General features: G+C 47.6%; 1 long non-coding RNA gene across 1 annotated transcript in view; it reads left to right on the top strand.

The window, feature by feature from the left end:
• Positions 1-7,077, top strand: part of LOC140216705 (uncharacterized) — a 48,013-nt gene that overhangs the window by 29,561 nt on the left and 11,375 nt on the right. Inside the window, exon 2 of the long non-coding RNA XR_011893338.1 lies at positions 4,120-4,304. This is a non-coding gene — a long non-coding RNA (uncharacterized lncRNA). The remainder of the gene's footprint in view (positions 1-4,119; positions 4,305-7,077) is intronic.

Here is a 7,077-nt window from a genome sequence, read left to right as displayed (position 1 = left end):
GCCCACGTACTTACCTGCCTTCAGCAAGACCAAGATGCAAAACGGTACAATCTTCGACGCAGAGTCTGGATACCCATACGCCCTCGTGGACTTTCCGAAAATCTGCTAAGACGGTACTTGAGTGATCCGCCGCCTGAGCGACGTGCATGAATTACGAGGCCGTTCCTGACGGTGACAAATAGCTCCAGTCGCCGCAAGCACTTACCCGAAGTGGTGCATGGGGTACGGATAAAGCCGTACCTGTCGAACTAACCTTGGTTTGTTTCTTTTTCTTTGCTTTCTTTTTGCCTGCGTTATTCTGTGCCGTTGTACACCGCCCTCATACGCTTAAATTGCACATCGGGACGATGCCTATAGTTCGGAGGCACGCATATGCCGCGGCTGTACTCCGACGAATAAGAGGACAATGTGAATAAGCATGAGCGTTTTTATCGAGGCGCAATGAATAAGTCCCGGTTGCGCTCAGTATTAAAAAGGCGACTTGCCACTAGGCCTCCTGAATAGTGCTGTACGACCCCTGTTTTTGACGTTGCGACAATAATAAGATGCCCCAATAATTTTGGTAAAATACTCAAACTCCTGCCTTCCCCCACATCTTAAGTATAAGGAACACACTCAGATGTATTGATTTCATTTATTTCCAATACTGCCAGTCTCATTTCGTACGATTGCATGATTTATACGATGAATAATGCAGCAGGTTTATGTATATGTGTGTGCAGTAACCGTTTCCACATATTGAGCGTATAAATAGTAAAAATACAAAGCTGCACATTCTGTACACTTCGGGCTCAGATATAACACGAAGACTCTGTGAGAATCACTGCACAGATGCATATGTCGCACACATGCTAGAGGAAATGTTGACACTTTCTATTAAGCTGCAGTATAAGATTTATCGATGTTACACGCGAATAAACAAGTACACAAAAGCAGTAAGTCTACGTATAGTAAACGTAAGTTGGAATCGGGATGAAAAAGGATGGAGAACTACCTTTTCTCAATACCTATAGAAATAAGACATCTATAGTTCGTCAGCCACCGTACGAACGGTGCGAATATGCTGAAACCTGTCTACGTTACCGGCGTCCGTAACGTTCTTTTCGATCTCGTCGGCGAGTTCATGTTGGTAAAGGTACTCCGGGCCGTGTTCGGCCAGCTTCGTCAGCAGCTCGGCGAGTCGCGCCTGGACGAGCTTGTCCCCGCGGCGCAAGAGAGTGCCGGTGGCGCTGTTCGAGAATCGCTTCCTGCATCAAAAAAATGGGACCACGCTGTTCCAACTAGGGATCGTTATGTTTGTAACGGGGACATCTGTCTTTTTCTTTCTTTTTTTTACGTGAAGAAACCATCCACGATTATTGTGTACGTAAGCGAATATTCGAACGCTTCTAGAAAGTTATTCGCTCTATGTAAAAAGGAACGATGCGCTAGAAGGCGCGTACTTGTTGCAGTGAGGATATTTAGCTAACGTTTGTGGTTTCCCTGCATACTTTCGCGAAGAACAGTGCCGCGAGTAGACACAGTTGTAGGGGTAGTACAGGTAGATATACATAGAAAGCTTATTCGTCACATGTGATGAGTCTGGCCTCCAGCGGCAAGAGCGCCGGCGTGCAACCATCCTCCACTCCCGCGGTCGAGGCCCTCTCCCGCCGCCTCCAACAGAATGGGGAAGAGGGCGACTGCCTTTCAGCAGCGCTGAAGCCACCCCACAGCGTCTTGCTGAGACAGGGAGAGCAACTTCAACGGACGGTGCGGTGCATATCTAACCGGCACAGAGCTCTGCAAGAAGAGCGTCTGCTGCTGCAACTTAGAGATGCGCCACTCATGTCCCGATTTCCGGTGCCACCTTCCACACACTAACCTCAACAAGAACCACATCATCTACAAATCTCTCGCGCGACATCAGGTGCGTTACAAAGAGGTATATTAGATCGCTTTCGACAGTGAACGCACCCCGAAACTCGGTTGCTCGCGACCACGTGCCTTTTTTTCACATCGTCGCCTTTGTATCAGCGGTGAAGGAGCGACCACCGCCAACCACCGCTAAAGAGCCAAAAAAAGTTATCAATGCGTTAGCACTCTTAGAGTACTTCACGCACTTCCTGGAAAGTACCTATCTATGTATGCTTGTATCAAACTGATTTCCCTCCTCCCTGGGCCGCTGGGTATATCCCAAGGTCAAATGGTTGTAGCGCATTGGGCTTCTATACTGAGGTAACAGGGTTCGAAACCAACTATTGAACCAACTTGGGTCACTGAGTATGTGGCAATGTGCAAATATGTGCCGCCCTTCGAGGAGCCAATCTGAAGCCGACATAAGTCACTCTAGATGCGGGACTGGGTTGGCACCGCTGTTCGAAGAACCTATTTGACGCCGACTTGGAGCACTCGGTATGTGACCCTCGGTCTGCGCTGGTCTTCAATGAACCTCTCTGATGACAACTTGGGTAACTATGTATGCACTACAAGGAAAGTGCCACTCTACAATGACGAAAAAGGCCCCTTAAATTTCGCCTATGCTGAGTGGAATCGAGCCCACGTCACAACGGTTCGTCGAGGACGGAAACCCGACGCGTTAGCCGGCTGCACCACACATGTACCGGGTATGTGCCGCTTTCAAATGAATACTTTTCAGGACAACGCTTTAGCGACCGGAGCCATAAGCGCACTGGGTATACGTGCGGGTTGTCAATGAACGTCTCGCCAACTTAGGTACCGCCCGTGTCGTTTTTGCGTTCTCTTCCGCTGTCCCCGTCTTTAATTACGGTCAATATGATATGCAGTAAACACCAAGGCCAAATTGAAGTTCCTCTTGCGTCACTGAACATGTGCCACTGACTGTGCGGCAAGCGAGAGAATAATTGTCAGCATTCGCAGGCACCGGCGCGCTACACTTCTAGTCTCGGAGGCTACGCGCGACCTTCTCGGCCGTGCCACTAGATGGCGCAGCGTATCCACAAAGAAGAGCGAGAGAGCAGTCCCCGCTGTAATACACGACTCATGCATAACTCGTTTCGACGATGGCAATACGTTGTGTGGCTATACCGATTCAATGCTCACGCATCAATGTCGCTAGTGATTCGGAGATGAGTCCTGCCAATTTTTTTTTACTTTTTTACTGAATATTTCCACAAGCGACTGAAAGAAGCTCAGAACACTCTCAAAGACAGTAGAGTTACGCGGCTGTTTTCCCAGCACCTGCTCGCGCCGCTACTCGCCGAGAGCTATCACGTGGTCCAAAGTGACGAGAAATGTTCCGTCAACCTGAGCAGAAGCCAACTTCGTGGACGCGGCGCCTACTTTCAGTCTCCTTCAGTCCCATCGGCATCCCAGTCCAGCGCTGCTGAGAAGCTAGCCTGCGTTTCATCCATCGGCTAGGGTGACAGAGGATAACGGTGGTGTTCCCTTGTTTTGCGCATGTGAAGTTGTATGAACCACGTCATAACAACAAATATGTTCCAGTATGACAACCTGCAGCGCACCGAACTACATACAAGCCATACCGAAAGGCCAAACTATCTTGGAATGTCGACGCCGTGAGTAATCGCTTCTTACGGCAACAGACGCACAGCTACAGTTTGCACAACTCCAGAGCGATAGGGGTAGCCCTGCTTGCGTTTTAACCACAACTGCCATGAGGCATAGAGTTCCATACTAAGTGTAGTAGAGGGAAACCGGCGGGGATGCCCACATGCACGAGCAGTAAAATGACTAAGCCGGGGAGGAAGCGACAGGCATGTCAGAGATGTGCGGCAACTTGCATGGATTACATAGATGCGTCCTCATGACTTCAAAGGCTTCTTTTCAATTTACGATCGGAAACCTACGTAAGCAAAGATATTAGTCGCGAACAAAAATATTTCATTACTATATAAGGTTACGCCGCTAAGCTAGCACGCCTCTCAAGCAATAAGAGATGTGCAACATTCTTTCTCACATAATTAGCGCCGAATCGTATAGTAATTTCTCTCGATTGCAACGGTTACAGAACGATTGCAGCGTCACAGGCTTCTCCGGCAATCTTAGCATTAACCTCGTCTGATACCAACTTCCTCAGGCTGAAGGGATCATATACCTGAGGGAAGCCGACACGCTCAGTACATTCTCGTTGTTCGCCAGGGCGGCGGCAAGGTGCGATCCGACGGTGAAGCCCTCCTTGGCCAAGCGGATGGCCGGCTGGAACACGGCCTTCCAGGGAAGCTTGCCCACCTTGGTGTGCAGAGCCTTCAGTCCTGCCAGCGCGCCAGGCACGATCGGAGCGTTGGCACCTGAGAGGACGGAACGCACGACGTGCAAGCACTGACGTGAGCATGCACTGGTGTTTTTCCCGTTACCATTTTCAACGTCTAACAAGTGTTTGATGTTACAACGGTTTACAACGCCAGTGATTACGCTGGATTGTACGATGAGTCATAGATGAATTGCCAACGCTCCCCATAGACCAAATATGGACGACCGCCTACTGCCTGCCTGTCACTACTGCCTACCTCAATTTGCCAATTGGAAGATGTTCCACAAAGTGAATAATTAAAGAGCTTATTAGTTTACATGTTATTATTCACTAGAACATCACAATTTATTGCACAAATAATTTCCGTCACCTCGTGTAAGTCATCTGAATACGCAGAATTGCGCCATATGTGTGTTCCACGCGATATCTAAAATATATCATTTTATTATTATTATTAATTAGGAGCAATTGCCGCAAGTCTTGTTCTCCCCAGAACTGCACTTCAGCCCCGAGTGCTCCGGCTAGTGCAAGTTTCCAAGTGTAGCGCACAGGTGAATACGAAACTTCAGAGAGTTCGTTTCTTTTTTTTCTGAGCCCCGCGCGCTTGTACCGCACACCGATACATCCTCTTGTTCACCACAATTTATGGCATGCGAGCTAAAGTACATGTTCAGAGCTGGACGTTATGCTATAAACCACTGGGGGTTTATTGCTTTAACGCGTTACATAAGCTATCCAACTACACTCCCCCCATCTCCAAGACCCCCGAAATAACCTGCCAGCGTTTCACCTCTAATCCATGCTATTTTCTTTCGACATTTCTTAACGTTAAGCCTAACATTATACTTTGCATCGTTTTGTGGTCATTTACTTACTTTCAATTTCCTGTGCACGCTTCCGTATGTTTTTCTTACATTAGGTTGCCAAAATTAGAATGTCCATAAGTGTATATATAATGCTCGTATTCAGTTTTTACTATCGTTGAGGTTTAGGAATCAAAATTAAATTCAAGTTCAGCGCCCAAAAGCAATCCGCGCTTTTTCCGACTTTTCCGACTGGAATGTGGCCGCTGTAGCCAGGATTTAAACCCATGAGCTCAGCAGAAAGCACTAAACTACCGCGAAGGGTCCTACAAGTTTCCAAGTCACGGTGCGGGTATACCCCGTGACCATGTGGTCAATATTATAGCGTACCGCGTTTCAACACCGAGGCGTTGGTTGAAAACATATCCGGTGTGACGCTTGCCGGAGACACTCCCAGGGCGTCCAGGGCTTGAACCCTCATCGTGGACCTGAAACCCGCAGAGAACATGATTCATTGTTCCTTCGAGTCCTTCGAGACGACTCGTGTCTGTAGGTCGCTCTGCATCCGTTATCAGAAATTTAGTTCACGCATGACTCTTTGTGGCTAAGCTTGGGGTAAAAAAAAAACGGTATTTGGACCTCGTATATTATTTTGACCGCCACCAAGATCAACTTTGCTCGTGCTAACCATGTTACTAAAGGCCGGCATGCGAACATAGACACCAGTATAGGGACGACAAGGGCAACAAAAAAACTGACTGTCAACAAAAAGTTCCACAGTGCCGGAGAAAAAGGTAAACAAAAAAAAGCTCATCTGCGCATGCTCAAACGCACACTTCTACATTCTTATAAAAATAATAAGCTTTCCTTGTGCGTTGAAGCTTTGCGTATCATTCATTTCGGTAGCACGCCCGCAAGTCAGCCCTCGATTATCGTGCACAAAGAAAAGTTCTTCAGCACAAACAGTTGTCTATCGCGGGTGCAGGCGCATGTCCAGAATTGACGGCGTGGCGCTGCCTACCCGTAAACAACGCTTAATATATTGGTATTTTCTATGAAAAACGACAAGCGCTTTTCTCCGCAGCCTCGCTCTTGGCCAAGGGCCAAGTATTTTTTTCTTTTTTCTTCAGTGTGAATGGTCATTGATCTAGCACCAGAGTTCTCTATCGCGAATTATGCCTCAAATCACGTGATAGTAGCCGCTGAGTCGCGCCAATACGCGTAGAATTCGGCTCACTTGTCGTAAAGGACGGCCATTAGACCACCGCCTATGCCGGTCACATGTGGCGCAGTCACGCCCATGCACAGCAGCGCGGCCACGGCGGCGTCCCCGATGGCGCCGCCCTTGTCGAACATCTCTCTATACGGATAACAGTACAAAGAAGTCAGCTACAAGTTAAGTTTCTGTAAGTTTTCTATAAGCTCCATTTAAGTCGTAGGTTCGTTTAGTATGTAATGCAGTTACTGTTTTTACACACAAATAATTAACTATGAACGATAACAAGCTTGACACCTGAAACACCGGCTACCTCCGATTGAAATTCCAGTGCGAACGAGCTACCGTTTTATCAGAAGAGTTATCAACAGAGGCCTGCGTATTTCTCTGCAGGTAATTAAACAATTTCGTGTTTGCCACTGCTCTGTTATTACTCGAATTTTGTATTGAGATCACATTCTATGGTACCGATCGTTCAATATAACGCTTCTTTTCTTTCAGTGCGATTTTGTCTTCGTCTTTTTAGCGGTCCAAAAGACGCGGAAACATGTAAAAAAAGTACCGGACAGAAAAGAGTCTCTTTCCTGTATTCTTCTTTGTTTACATCCTTTCTCATTTTCTTGTTTGTTTCTTTTATTCCGCACCGCAAGAAGTATGAACTAAGTAGAGCACAAACAAATTAAGTAGCGATGCGTTGCCTTCGTCTGCACCCCTCGATGATATTCCCATTGCGCACACCAGCGACTAGTCGTAACCAATCACGAAGGACACGCCTCACCGCACAGCAAACCACGGAAGCGACCAGGCGACGTTATAGCCGCCATACT

The sequence above is a fragment of the Dermacentor andersoni genome, chromosome 3 (assembly GCF_023375885.2).
Source record: "Dermacentor andersoni chromosome 3, qqDerAnde1_hic_scaffold, whole genome shotgun sequence".
Taxonomy (NCBI): domain Eukaryota; kingdom Metazoa; phylum Arthropoda; class Arachnida; order Ixodida; family Ixodidae; genus Dermacentor; species Dermacentor andersoni.
The sequence above is the reverse complement of the archived record's forward strand: the minus strand, read 5'-3'. Positions and strand labels throughout refer to the sequence as shown.